This window comes from Monodelphis domestica, chromosome 4 (assembly GCF_027887165.1).
Source record: "Monodelphis domestica isolate mMonDom1 chromosome 4, mMonDom1.pri, whole genome shotgun sequence".
Lineage (NCBI taxonomy): Eukaryota > Metazoa > Chordata > Mammalia > Didelphimorphia > Didelphidae > Monodelphis > Monodelphis domestica.
The window spans coordinates 149,999,592-150,015,196 of NC_077230.1; the positions used below are offsets into that span (position 1 = coordinate 149,999,592).

General features: G+C 35.3%; 1 protein-coding gene and 1 long non-coding RNA gene across 12 annotated transcripts in view; one reads left to right on the forward strand and one right to left on the reverse strand.

Annotated features, from left to right (window-relative positions):
• Positions 1–15,605, forward strand: part of MBD5 (methyl-CpG binding domain protein 5) — a 447,080-nt gene that overhangs the window by 60,770 nt on the left and 370,705 nt on the right. The window lies entirely within an intron of this gene.
• On the reverse strand, positions 3,184–5,304 carry LOC103100953 (uncharacterized). Its single transcript, XR_467470.3, has 2 exons — positions 5,062–5,304; positions 3,184–3,576 (listed from the first exon to the last, which is right to left on the reverse strand). It is a non-coding gene; the product is annotated as an uncharacterized LOC103100953 (long non-coding RNA).

Consider the following 15,605-nt stretch of genomic DNA (forward strand, 5'->3'; position numbering starts at 1 on the left):
TTCCAGTTCCCAAGGAAATCCTCCAATTCATTATTCCTTTGAGCACAATAGTATTCCATCACCAACAGATACCACAATTTGTTCATCCATCCCCCAATGGGAGGGCATCTTCTCATTTTCCAATTTTTTGCCACCACAAAGAGCTCAGCTATGAATATTTGTGTATGGGTCTTTTTCCTTATTATCTCTTTGTGGTACAAACCCAGCAGTGCTATGACTGGATCAAAGGCCAGACAATCTTTTTAGCGCCTTTGGGCATAACTCCCAAGTTGCCCTCCAGAATGGTTAGATCACTTCAAAACTCTACCAGCAATGCATTAATGTCCCAACTATGCCACATCCCCTCCAGCATTTATTACTTTCCATTGCTGTCAAGTTAGCAAATCTGCTAGGTGTGAGGTGATACTTCAGAGTTGTTTTGATTTGCATCTCTCTTATTATCAGAGATTTAGAACACTTTTTCATGTACTTATTAATAGCTTTAATTTCATTAACTGAAAATTGCCTATTCATGTCCCTCGCCCATTTATTAATTGGAGAATGGCTTGATTTTTTGTACAGTTGATTTAGCTCTTTATAAATTTTTGTCATTAGACCTTTGTCAGAGGTTTTGGTTGTGAAGATTTTTTCCCCAATTTGTTTCTTCCCTTCTAATTTTGGTTGCATTGGTTTTGTTTGTACAAAAACTTTTTACTTTCATGTAATCAAAATTATTTTACAATTTGTAACTTTTTCTAACTCTTGCTTAGTCTTAAAATCTTAATTTTCCCAAAGTTCTGACATGTGTTCTAGTCTGTGTTCACCCAATTTACTTATAGTTTCCTTCTTTATATTCAAGTCATTCACCAATTCTGAATTTATCTTGGTGTAGGGTGTGAGATGTTGATCCAAACCTAATCTCTTCTATACTGTCTTCCAGTTTTTCCAGCAGTGTTTGTCAAATACTGGATTTTTGTCCCAAAAGCTGGGGTGTTGGGGTTTGTCATAGACTGTCTTGCTGAGGTCACTTACCCCAAGTTTATTCCACTGATCCTCCTTTCTGTCTCTTAGCAATAAGTACCCAATTGTTTTGATGACCACTGCTTTACAATATAGGTGGATATCTGGGACTGCAAGGCCAACTTTCTTCACATTTTTATTCATGATTTCCCTGGATATCCTTGATCTTTTGTTCTTCCAAATAAACTTTGTTATGTTTTTTTCCAATTCAATAAAAATGGTTTTTGGTAATTCAATGGGTATTGCACTAAATAAATAAATTAATTTGGATAGGATTGTCATTTTGATTATGTTAGCTCCTCCTACCCATGAGCAATTAATGTTTTTCCAATTGTTTCAGTCTAGTTTTGCTTGAAGAGTGTTCACAACACAAGTTGTGTTCATATAGTTCCTATGTTTGTCTAGGCAGATAGATTCCTAAGTGTTTTATATTGTCTAGGGTGATTTTAAATGGAATTTCTCTTTCTAATTCTTGCTGCTGAGATATGTTAGAAATATATAGAAATGCTGATGACTTACATGGGTTTATTTTTGTATACTGCAACTTTGCTAAAGTTGTTGATTATTTCTACTAGCTTTTTAGTTGATTCTCTAGGATTCTTTAAGTAGACCATCATATCATCTGCAAAGAGTGATAGCTTAGTCTCCTCACTGCCAATTCTAATACCTTCAATTTCTTTTACTTCTGTAATTGCTACTTCTGGTGTTTCTAGTACAATGTTAAATAAATGAGGTTATAATGGGCATCCTTGTTTCACTCCTAACCTTATTGGGAAGGCTTCTAGTTTATCCCCATTGCAGATGATGTTTGCTGATGGTTTTAGATATATACTGTTCATTATTTTTAGGAAAGGTCCTTGTAGTCCTATACTTTCTAGTGTTTTCAATAGGAATGAGTGTTGGATTTTGTCAAGGGTTTTTTCTGCATCTATTGAGATAATCATGTGATTTTTGTTGGTTTGCTTGTTAATGTGGTCAATTATGTGTATTTTTTCCCTAATATTGAACCATCCTTGCATTCCTGGTATAATTGGTCTAAATCCCATCTGGACATAATGAATGACTTCACTTCTTTTCCACTCATTTTCTTCCTTACTCTTTATATACTGGCTTTCAGTTTCAGTACTCACCTGGAACCATATTCTTTAAAGTTAATGATGATATCTTAAAAAAAAAAAAAGCCTTCTCTTTTAGTATAAGTTCCAAGAAAAAAGATCTGCAAGGTCTGGGGAATGAGGATCAAACGACTCTCCCCAGTTTATATAGCTAGAAAATGTCTGAAGCCAGATCTGAACCCAGGTCCTCCCGACTCCAGTCCTGGCACTCTATCCCTGGTACTATTTGGTTGCCTAACTAATAATCTCTTAATTGCCAAATCTAATGGCCGTTTCTCTTACTGATCTCTCACAGCATTTGTCATTATCAATCAATTTCTTATCCTTGATGATCTCTTCATTCTAGGTTTTTATGACATTACTTTCTCCTACCTATTTGGCCATTCTTTTTAAGTTTTTTTTTTTTTTTGAAGGATCTTTATCTAGGTCACACCTTCTAATTGAGATTCTTTCCTTTTCCTTCTTCTCCCCCTATAATATTTCACCTGGTGTGACCTCATAAGCTCTCCCACTTTATTATCTAGATTTTCAAATCTTTCTTTACCTTTTTCTTAACATCCCATCTTGCATCTCTACCTTCTTTTTAGATATCTCAAAACTAGATGTCCTGTTGACTTCTTAACGTCAACATATCCAAAGCCAAACTCATCTTTCCACCTAAGACCTTCCAGTCTAGTTAATTTGCAGTCTATCCTACTGGTTGAAGTTACTCCCATCTTCCTAGTCAAGGTGTCATCTTCACTGTCATCTTCAACTCTATCTCTCTCACCCACCATATTCAGCCACTTGTAAAATCAAGTCCTGTCTTTTCTCCCTTTGTACCTTTTCTCATATGTCCCCTGATTTCCTCTGACACTGCCAACAGCATGCTGCCAGGCCCCCATCACCTTACATATTGACTTTTGTAATAGTCTACTGGTTGGTTTCACTGACTCAAGTCCCTCCCCACTCTAATATATTCAGCACTCAATTGTCAAATTAGTATTCCTAAAATGTAAGTGTAATACTCTCCTTTTCAGCAAACTCAAGTGGCACCCAATTATTTCCCCTTTCAATGATCAATCCAGTATTTGTCTTTTAAAGTCCTTTATAACTTGGCCTCTTCTTGCCTTTCCAGTCTTCTTATACCTTACTTCTCTCCATGTACTGTGTTATCTATCCAGTAATGCTGCCATCTTTATTCTTCCTTTCACAAGACCATCTCCCAGTTCAAGTTTTAATTGACTATGACTCATTCTTTCCCTTCTCACCTCTATTTCCTGCCTTCCTTTTTGTCCCAGAAAATGTCCCACCTTCTCCAAGAAGCTTTAATGGTTTCCCTCTGAGATTGTCTCCTAAATATGATCCCTTGTGCATCTTCTTTGTGCAAAACTGCATACATATTGCCTCCTCAATTATGCTCTGAGCTTCTTCATAGCAGAGGCTGTTTATTGCCATTCTTTGTATCCTTAATGCTCAATGCCTGAAAAACATAGTAGGTACTTAATAAATTCCACTTGACTTCTTATATAATCATGTTATTGGACATATTTAAAAGATAGTTTTTTCATACAATGATTGTAAATTTAGCAATCATTTGCTTTTAATATTTTCTTCCTTCTTTTCAAATGGTTATGTAAACTGCTGAATTCTTAGAAATATTTTTTTAATTTACTATTAAAAGCAAACAAAACTTGTGAAAAGGAAGGAGGCATTATGTTTTTTTTAAGTCCTATCATATAAAAGATCATTATGATCCCTTATCTAAGGATCCACTACAGTTTCAATTACTTAGGATCCTTTTATTTGGAGGGGAAACAGGATTGATAGCACCAAAAGTAGGACAAAATTCCCCCAAATTTATTCATCTCAATTTTATCGATTTGTAATTAATTATGTGTGCTTAATCACAATTTTTTGAGTGATCTCGCCAGGAATATCTGCTTTTGCATTTTTCACATTTTCTCAGGATAGAGAAAGCTGGAAATTTTCTTTGGATAGAGACTTGGTTCCCTGTAACATGATAGTAAATTCCTTAATTTGGTATGAATATATACAGAGATACATATTGCTGAAGATGAAAGAATCTGAAGCAGTCAAGAAGAAAGTAAAATTGGAGGCTAAGTTACATAAGATCTTACTATTATATTCTTTCTAGAACAGATCCTTGAAGATGTTCTGTTTTGTAGTGTTTTTTAAAGTATATCTAGTGTGATCTTAGATGAATATTGATTATTTTGTAACCTAGCAAAATGCAGTAATAGTTTTAAGAGTATAATATTTTTAGTATAATAAAAAAGTATAATATATAATATTTTTCCCTTTCAATCCTACATCTGTTATAAGGATTTTAGGTTAAGGGGAAAAGAGTTTTAGGAAAGGGAGAACATACTGTCAATGTGGAAATCTAGAAATCCCCAGTGTATTTAGTTGGGAGGTAGAAACCCCAGGTTTTTGACCTTGTCACAGGAGAGTTTTCCCCCTGAGGGAAGGTCCGACTTTGCTGGGCAGTAAACATCCATTTCAGCTTTGGCTCAGTAGGTAGGCATCAGTCTGGCAAGCTGAAGGTCCAGAGTAGGATCCTGGAAAGGAGGGTGTGATATACTGGAAAAGGCTTCTGGAGACAAAAGAGTTACTTGACTTTGGATGGGGTCTACCTCCCACCTGAAGTGGATGTTTATTGTCTGGGGAAGTGGTACCTTCCCTCAGGGGGGAAAACTCTCCTGTGACTAGGTCAAAACCTGAGATTTCTACCTCCCAACTAAATAAACTGGGGATTTCTATATTTCCAAGTTGACAACACTGTTAAATTAACAAATAGGAAATGATGGGGAAGGGAAGAGGATAATGGACCAGCTTACTAATTAACCCCAGATACTTAACCCACTATAATTATTTTCTAAGCCTATCTAAACTAAACTAAACTAAAACTAAGGATAAGTGTACACAATAAGCCCAGATTTCTCACACAGAGTCCTTAGTTGGTCAGGCAGCAGAGGTCCAGTTGCAGAGTCCTTAGAAACTCCAGAAAAAGCTTCTCTGTCCACCAGAATGAATGGGGAACTTCTTCTTCACCTTTGCTTGATGTTATTATAAGACAGGCAACTTGATAGATGGGTTTGTCCAGGAAGAGTCCAGATCCACACCTTCAGGCTTGAACTCCAAACTCCAGACTGACTGAGAGTCAGTTGAAAAACTGTTTTCTCTAAGCCATTAGAATTCTGGCCTAGCTCTTAATAGAATTCTTAGCTTGAGGGCTGTCAATCAATCCTTTGCAACTTCCTTTGCTACACATCCAAGAAATTTACGATTGCATGAATTGACTGACAGAAATTTCTTTCCAATTTTTAATAGTCTCACTTTCTTTTCTAAGTTTCTTTTTTATTTTTTTTATTAAAGCCCTTCTGTTCTCTCTTAAAATCACTCCTAAATATTGGTTCCAAGGCAGAAGAATGGTAACAGCTAGGCAGTTGGGGTCAAATAACTTACCCAGGATCATACATCTAGGAAGTGTCTAAGGTCTAATTTGAGCCCAGTATCTCCTGGCTTCAGGCCTGGCTCCCAATCTATTGAGCCAACTAGAGCTCCGCCCCCCCTTTTTTTTTACTTGTAAAGAGAGACCAACTAATTCAAATATTTTTGAGAATCTTTATGTGTGAATCCATATTATTTAGTAGGGAATATAGTACTAATAATATTAGATAGTGTAATAATGGGGAGTAGGACAAAAGAACCATTGGAGGAAATTGGAATGTAAGAATGACAGTTGTTAACTGAACAAGGACTTCTGGGAAATTCTCCACTGTAATTTTTGGGGTACTCACTCCTTAGATAGAGAAATAAGGGTTGAATACAGTGAGGAAAGGGTTGATGAAATGGCTTCCTCACTACTCCCTCCCAGAGTCCCTGAATTACTTGAGGGAGACAAAATGGAGATCTCCCCTCAGTGAAGGCTTGCCCTTTGATGGCTGTGCTGCCCCTCAAGGGTGGCGGGGAAGTCTTCTCTACAAGGAGAGGTATAAGGGACCTCAGTCCAGATATGTGCTGCTTTGGGGCTCTTATGAGCCTCCCCCTCCTGTCTTCTTGAAAACTGGTAACAAGATGGAGTCTGCCAATGGGCTACTCTCTAGATGTAAATAAATGAGATTGAATTCCCTATCTGACTGCTTATTTGATTTAATTGTTGATTGGGGCAAATGGTAAAATTTAGAAGGGTTCTGGGTCGCCCTAAATCTCTTTCTAAATAAAACTAATTATTGAAGTACAAGGTTTTCTCATAGCCAGGGGAGACGTAGGAAAAGGGGAGAGCACCACTCACTGATTTGAGTCCAGTATCTTTTTTTTTTTTAATTTTAATATTATTTTATTTGGTCGTTTTCATACATTATTCACTGGAAACAAAGATCGTTTTCTTTTCCTCCCCTCCCCTCCCCCCCTCCCCCCCCCCCCCCCCCCCCCCCCCGCCTTTCCCTCTCCCATAGCCGATGCATGATTCCACTGGTTGTCACATGTGTTCTTGACTCGAACCCATTTCCCTGTTGTTGGAGTTTGCATTATAGTGTTCATTTAGAGTCTCTCCTCAGTCTTATCTCCTCCAACCCTGTAGTCAAGCAGTTGCTTTTCAGCGGTGTTTTTACTCCCACAGTTTATCCTCTGCTTGTGGGTAGTATTTTTTTTTTAGATCCCTGCAGATTGTTCAGGGATTGCATTGATACTAATGGAGAAGTCCATCACCTTCGATTGTACCACAATGTATCAGTCTCTGTGTACAATGTTTTCCTGGTTCTGCTTCTCTCGCTCTGCATTACTTCCTGGAGGTTGTTCCAGTCTCCATGGAACTTCTCCACTTTATTATTCCTTTTAGCACAATAGTATTCCATCGCCAACATATACCACAATTTGTTCAGCCATTCCCCAATTGAGGGGCATCCCCTCATTTTCCAATTTTTGGCCACCACAAAGAGCGCAGCTATGAATATTTTTGTACAAATCTTTTTGTCCATTATCTCTTTGTGGTACAAGCCCAGCAGTGCTATGGCTGGATCAAAGGGCAGACAGTCTTTTATCGCCCTTTGGACATAGTTCCAAATTGCCCTCCAGAATGGTTGGATCAATTCACAACTCCACCAGCAATGAATTAATGTCCCCACTTTGCCACATCCCCTCCAGCATTCATTACTTTGCATAGCTGTCATGTTAGCCAATCTGCTAGGTGTGAGATGATACCTCAGAGTTGTTTTGATTTGCATCTCTCTGATTATAAGAGATGTAGAGCACTTTTTCATGTGCTTATTAATAGTTTTGATTTCTTTGGCTGAGAATTGCCTGTTCATGTCCCTTGCCCATTTGTCAATTGGAGAATGGCTTGATTTTTTGTACAATTGATTTAGTTCTTTATAAATTTTAGTAATTAAACCCTTGTCAGAGGTTTTTATGAAGATTGTTTCCCAATTTGTTGCTACCCTTCTGATTTTGGTTACATTGGTTTTGTTTGTACAAAAACTTTTTAATTTGATGTAATCCAGATTATTTATTTTGCATTTTGTAATTCTTTCTAATTCTTGCTTGGTTTTGAAGTATTTCCCTTCCCAAAGGTCTGACATGTATACTATTCTGTGTTCGCCTAATTTTCTTATAGTTTCCTTCTTTATGTTCAAGTCATTCATCCATTTTGAATTTATCTTGGTGTAGGGTGTGAGGTGTTGATCTAAGCCTAATCTTTCCCCCACTGTCCTCCAATTTTCCCAACAGTTTTTATGAAATAGTGGATTTTTGTCCCAAAAGCTGGGATCTTTGGGTTTGTCATATACTGTCTTGCTGAGGTTGCTTGCCCCCAGTCTATTCCACTGATCCTCCTTTCTGTCTCTTAGCCAGTACCAAATTGTTTTGATGACCGCTGCTTTATAATATAGTCTGAGATCTGGGACTGCAAGACCCCCTTCCTTTGTATTTTTTTTTCATTAATTCCCTGGATATCCTTGATCTTTTGTTCTTCCAAATGAACTTTGTTATGTTTTTTTCTAAATCAGTAAAAAAAATTTTTGGAAGTTCCATGGGTATGGCACTAAATAGATAGATGAGTTTGGGTAGGATGGTCATTTTTATTATATTGGCTCGTCCTACCCATGAGCAGTTAATGTTCTTCCAATTGTTCAAGTCTAGTTTTAGTTGTGTGGAAAGTGTTTTGTAGTTGTGTTCATATAGATCCTGTGTTTGTCTCGGGAGATAGATTCCTAAGTATTTTATTTTGTCTTGGGTAATTTTGAATGGGATTTCTCTTTCTAGTTCTTGCTGCTGAGCTGTGTTGGAATTATATAGAAATGCTGATGACTTATGTGGGTTTATTTTGTATCCTGCAACTTTGCTAAAGTTGTTGATTATTTCAATTAGCTTTTTGCTTGAGTCTCTAGGATTCTTTAAGTAGACCATCATGTCATCTGCTAAGAGTGATAACTTGGTCTCCTCCTTGCCTATTTTGATGCCTTCAATTTCTTTTTCTTCTCTAATTGCTACTGCTAGTGTTTCTAATACAATGTCAAATAATAGAGGTGATAATGGGCATCCTTGTTTCACTCCTGATCTTAATGGGAATGGATTTAGTTTATCCCCATTGCAGATGATATTAGCTGATGGTTTTAGATATATACTGTTTATTATTTTTAGGAAAGACCCTTCTATTCCTATGCTTTCTAGTGTTTTTAGTAGGAATGGGTGTTGTATTTTATCAAAGGCTTTTTCTGCATCTATTGAGATAATCATGTGATTCTTGTTGGTTTGCTTGTTGATGTGGTCAATTATGTGTATAGTTTTCCTAATGTTGAACCAGCCCTGCATCCCTGGTATGAATCCTACTTGATCATGGTGGATGACCCTTCTAATCACTTGCTGGAGTCTTTTTGCTAGTATCCTATTTAAGATTTTTGCATCTATATTCATTAGGGAGATTGGCCTATAGTTTTCTTTCTCTGTTTTTGGCCTGCCTGGCTTTGGAATTAGTACCATGCTTGTGTCATAAAAGGAGTTTGGTAGGACTCCCTCTTTGCTTATTATGTCAAATAGTTTGTATAATATTGGGGTTAACTGTTCTCTGAATGTTTGATAGAATTCACTGGTGAATCCATCAGGCCCTGGGGATTTTTTCTTAGGCAGTTCTTTGATGGCTTGATGGATTTCAATTTCTGATATGGGATTATTTAAGAAAACTATTTCTTCTTCTGTTAGTCTAGGCAATTTATATTTTTGTAAATATTCATCCATATCACCTAGGTTGGTATATTTATTGCCATATAGTTGGGCAAAGTAGTTTTTAATGATTACCTTAATTTCCTCTTCATTTGAGGTGAGATCCCCCTTTTCATCCTTGATGCTATTAATTTGCCTTTCTTCTTTCCTTTTTTTAATTAAATTAACCAGTACTTTGTCTATTTTGTCTGTTTTTTCAAAGTACCAGCTTCTAGTCTTGTTTATTAGCTCAATAGTTCTGTCACTTTCTATTTTATTAATTTCTCCCTTAATTTTTAGGATCTCTAGTATGGTTTTCTTCTGGGGGTTTTTAATTTGTTCATTCTCAAGTTTTTTGATTTGCATTTCCAATTCCTTGGTCTCTGTCCTCCCTAATTTGTTAATATATGCACGCAGGGATATGAATTTTCCTCTAAGTACTGCCTTGGCTGCATCCCATAAGGTTTGAAAGGATGTTTCGCCGTTGTCATTTTCTTCAACGAAATTGTTAATTGTTTCTATGATTTCTTCTCTAACTATCCGATTTTGGAGTATCATGTTATTTAATTTCCAATTAATTTTTGATTTGGGTCTCCATGTACCCTTGCCGATCAATATTTTAATTGCCTTGTGATCTGAAAAGGCTGCAGTTAATTTGAGTCCAGTATCTTAATAGTTCATGGAATGAATGTCTTTGAAGAAATTAGGTTTCTTGACAGGAACCAGTGATGTTTTAAACAGGAATCCTCAATGTTAGGAATTCTCTCAGTGACAGAAATCTCCACAGGTGTCTTGAAATGGCCCAGAGAAAAAGCTCCTCCTTCCCCACCCTTCTGCATCTCTACCCCCAAGACCCTGCTTCTCAGTAGAATTTCCCTGAAGTCCTTGTTCAGTTTCCAACAGTCATTCCTACATTCCAATTTCCCCCAATGGTTCATTTGTCCTACTCCCCATCATTACACAAGCATTTAAATAACTCTTTAAAGTTTGGAATAAAAAAAACTTTAAAATTATCTAACTTTATCCTTACAACAATCTTGAAAGGTAGATGCTATTATTATTCCCATATTATAGATCAGGACATTAAGGCAGACATAAATGGATTTTTAGGGTCACTCAATTATTTAGAGTTTGAGGTCAAATTTTAAACTTGGGTCTTCTTGACTCTAGACCCAGTTTTACCTAATGCTCCATCCTACAATATTCTAGATTGAATGTATAACAAATGTAATTTGTGTTTCAGATACAATGTACTGAAAAAATTGACTTGAATATATTTAGTTCTGCAGTTGAATCTGAAAGATATTCTTATTGAGAATATAATTTCCTTTATTATTATTATTATTATTGAGTAAAAGAATATATTTCTTATAGTTTGAGATATTTTGGTATCTGCAACTATTAAGTTCATTTCCTGAGAACTTTTCCCCAAATTCAATAAACTACTAAGGGCCTACAGTGTTCCAAGCATTGTACTAAGCCCTGGAGATACAATTTGAAAAAGACAGTTACTTCCCTCCATTTGAGTTTATAGTCTAAAGAGAAAGACAACATGCAAAAAAGAGTCCAAAAGGGGAGGTGGGGTTGGATACCTGGAATAGCTGGTTCCATAGAGTTGAAACCAGACAGAGCAGCAGATTCAAAGAGTTTTGAAAGCGTTTTCTATTGAGTATTAAAATTTCCCTTTAACAGGATTTTACTAGTGATTTTCCTTGGCAGTATTTTATTTTCTATATTTTTATTCAGCTATACAAAGATTTGTAAGATTTATGTCTTATTTTTCTTTTTTGAAAAACTTACCACATGACCAACCTCATAATTCATTAATAAGCCAGATGCACATCTTTTACAGTAATGTGTGGGCAGTTTTTTCACTCTGATTCTATTTAGTTTTTTCTCTTGTCATCATTGTTGAAACAATGATGTTTCAAACAAAAAAAATCAAATCTCTCCATATTTTCTAAAGGACTTCGCATATTTTATAATTCCTACAGTGTGTCAGTTTTCTCTCATTTCACTACTTTTCATAACACCTTAAGGAATAGCTAAGTAGTTCCGTGGGTAAGAGCCAGGCCTGGAAACTGGAGGTCCTGTGTTGAAATATGACCTCAGATACATCATAGCTATGTGACCCTGAGCAAATCATTTAACTGCTTTTCTAGCCATTACCACTCTTCTACCATAGAACTGATACTTAGTATCAATTCAAAGAAAGAAAGTAAAGGTTTCCCAAAAAATTATTTTTTTAAATCACCAAGTTATGATTTCTTCATACCCCTTCCATTCATTCAACCATTACTGTGACTTCTGCAGGAGAAAGTGCTTCATCGATAGTTAATTGTGCGTTTTATTCATACTACAACATTAAAAAATTTTGTTGAAAGACTGTCTACTGGACAATCAATATGATAATCTTAGTACTTTAAAAAATTAAAATTGCCTCCCAGTATTTGTTCTAGTTACCAGTGAATATGTTTCAGAAGAATGTGTTTGTGCTTCCAGAAATATATTTAATGCCCCCCATATTGAGATATTCAGGCAGTCTTAAGATATCAGTTTTATCTAAATTTTGAAAGACTGGTTTTTGTTTTGATAATGCTTCATGTTGTATATATTTACTTAAAGTTGGGGACTGGCCAGCATTTGTTATAATTAAATTAAAACACATGAAAATATTTCAAAATTTTCAGGCATTCTCTTCATGATTATGTAGAAATAACAACAGAGACCCGACTTCTGAATGAAGGACACTGGAAATAGCTATTGGTAATTCCTTTATCATTCCTCTAAACACAATGAAAGATTTTATTTTCTGCAAAAATATATTTGGTGATCCTAATAGCATTTTAAAATATCTATTTAATTTGAGAGTATTTGTAAGTCATTTTGGGTTTGATTCTGTAAGGTAATAGTTGGTCTGACACTTTCCCTTAGGAAAGAAGGAGGTAAAATGTAGTTTGGTTATTTACATGCATATTTATACCACAGTAGAAATTTAGCAACATATCCTTTCATATTTAACAGATTTTTGTTTTGTTTTTTAAATTTTCCTTTTTCACTTCCACATTTTCTCTCTTCTCTCCTCCTCTTTCCCCAACTATTGAGAAGGCAAGAAAAACAAAATCCATTATAAATAATGTAGTCACACAAAATAAATCCCTACATTAGGCATATCCAAAAAAGAGGGAAACATATGCTTCAGTTTTCTGAGTCATTCATTTGTCTATCTAGAGTAGGTAGATAGTATGTTTTATCATGAGTCCTTTGGAATTGTGGTTGCTTACAAATAGAGATCTTGTATTCTTTTTTAATGTTACTGATTTTTCCTTCTCTTCTTTCATATTATCTTTCACATACATATATTTGTATTTTTAATCAGTCGTTTTTCTTTTTGTTTCTTGAAATAGACTTAGTTGGATTCAAGTTTTCCAATTCTGATTGTTATAAAGGCCATGAATTCTGCCATTTGTTGTTCCCTTTTCACTTTTTGTCAAGATTCTGATTTTTCTTTTATAAATGTCTATTTCTAGTGTTCTTTCAGAAGTCATGTCTCAACTGTTACTTCTATAGCATCATGAAGACAATGCTTTGAAAATTGTGAAATATTTTCTTGTTATTTCATTTAATTATAACAAAGTGCTGGCCAAGCCACAATTTTAAGTGTAGATAGATAGATAGATAGATAGATAGATAGATAGATAGATAGATACATAGATACATAGATGTCATTGAGTTGTTTTCAGTTATGTCTGATTCTTCATTATCCCATTTGTTGTTCATGCAAGATATTATTAAGTACCTACTAGATAGATAGATAGATAGATAGATAGATAGATAGATAGATAGATAGATAGATAGATAGAAAGAAAGAAAGAATGGGAAGAATAATGTATTCTTCTGAAACATCACTTATGAAACATAATCACTATTAATTAGAACGCTTACTAGCAGGCAATTTTAATTTTTTAAATACTAAGATCTTATTAAGAGATCTGATTATTCTTTTATATAATTTTTCTCATATATTCAGAAACATTGTGTTATAGTTCTGTGAATTTTGGGGTATTTTACAGCATCCAATGTTTCAAGAGGCGTTGAATGAAGTTTCTTTGTTTTCTAAAATTTATTTAGAGATGTTATGGTCAAATGTCCTTGGTAGCCATATTCCCTTACTGTATCTTCACTGTTGATTTTTCTCTTTGTGTTATAGGTTTTTAACTAAATTTTCTTGTTCCTGAGATTTGTGGCGATTTAAAGTAATCTTTTTTTCTCTTTTTCCCTGCCATTCACTTTATGGTTCCTCCTCTGATGGAGGAGGCTTCCAGTTGTTGGACCTTAGAACTGTCTCAGCCTCCTACGATGTTGGAGAATTAATTTTGAACCAGTGTTGGATTACGACCCCATATAACCTCTGGCAGGAAAGGTATAATAGGGAGCTATCCTAGAGGAATGTGAGATGATAAACAATCCACTAGGAACTCCCCAGGGCCCGTAAAGCACAAGCCCCTTGACTTATAAGAAAAGAGAATTTATTTATAATAAGAGTAAGTAAAACTGGTAGGTAAGACCCTAACACTTAAAACTAAGCTCCACCCAACTTCTGTGTCTCTTGAAAAAGGAGAGTCTTCTTTCTCTTCTATGGGCCCTACCTACAGCTCCCTGCTCTTCTCTAAAAAAAAACCAAAATTATCTGACTCTAACCTAATCTTCCCACTAGTGATTGACCAAAGAGGAAAGGAAAAGCTGGGAGGGTGAGGGGGGAAGGTTGGCTGTACTTTCTAAACCAAAGTCACAGACAACAATATTTGTATTACCTTGACCAAAGAGGATTTCTGACAAATGGATCACTGGCAGATGATCTCTGTACCCAGGGAAAATAGTTCTCTCCAAAGCAGATTCTCAACCAAGAAGTCAATAATTTCTCCACTAAATTTTGACTGTCTAGAGAAAATCTCTCAGAGCAAAACCTCCTTCCAGCTTGATGGAAATCCAGGCAAACAGTAAAGACCTTTAATTGCCAGTAAAACTCCCACAATCCTTCTCTCCTCAGAATCCTCTCCTAGGGCTTATATCCAAATTCCCTTCTCTTCTTATAGGTAATCTCTGAAATTACTCTATCCCTAATTTATATTACTATAGAGGGAGGGGCTTGGAGATAATCTGACCCCATCTGGATTTTAGTTTCATTACCTGTTTTCTTGGCCTATGAAATAGCCATAATTGTGACACTTCTAACTCATCCTTTTTTGCAATTTTTTTTCAGTGTGAGTACTGTGATAAATGTCTAGTCCTCCATTTGTTACATCATGTGGCTCAGATATTCAGATATGCTATTTCTGATGTTAATTTATAAATATTATAGACCATATTTCTCCAAGTTTGTATTTAGTTCCTTTTTAAAAGAATTCTTTAATGAATATGATCCTATTGATTTATTCATCACATTTTAAGTATGTTATATCTGCCATTTGAATTTATCATAACATCCATCATTTAAAGGAATACACTTTTACATTAAGACTAGAACTGTTATCCATTCCATTCTATAATTTACCAATCTTATTCACTTTCCTCTTGACATCAATTTTTATCTAAAAATTTTTAATAATTATTTTAGCTAAAAGACAAAAACTATAGCTTCTTTATCTTATTTCCAGTATACTTTGTATCTCAAGTATCTCATCTTTATGATTTGCCCTCCATGCTGCTGCCAGAATAATATGTGACAAGGAACAAATCTGACCATGTCCAGTGCCTTCCTCTAAGCCTCTAAGACCATATACAAATTCCTTTTTGACATTTAAAGCCATAAAGCTCTCTAGTACTTAATTAAGTGCTTGGCACATAGTAGACACTTAATTAATGTTTGTTACTTGCTGCTTCCTTTATTTCAACCTGTGTCTAACCTACCTTTGTAGACTATTTCTAAACTTACACATTAACTCCCTTTATGAATTGTTTATTCAAATCAAACTTCTCTGTGTTTGGCATTTCTCATTACATTCTACCTCCATCTCTGCATTTGCCTAGGTATACCTCATGCCTGAAATATACTCCTACTCATCTCCTTCTAGAATCCCCAGATGCCTTCAAAGTTTAGCCCCACTGCTATTTCCTATTTGAATTTTTTAAGGAGCTTTCTAGTTGCAAATACTTTTAAATTCCTTACCCTCTACACATTCTGTTTATTTAGTATTTAAATATACATATATATGTATAGTATTTCCCTATAGAATATAAACTTCTTGAGATTAAGATTGTATCCCTAATACCTACCATAGCACTTAATAC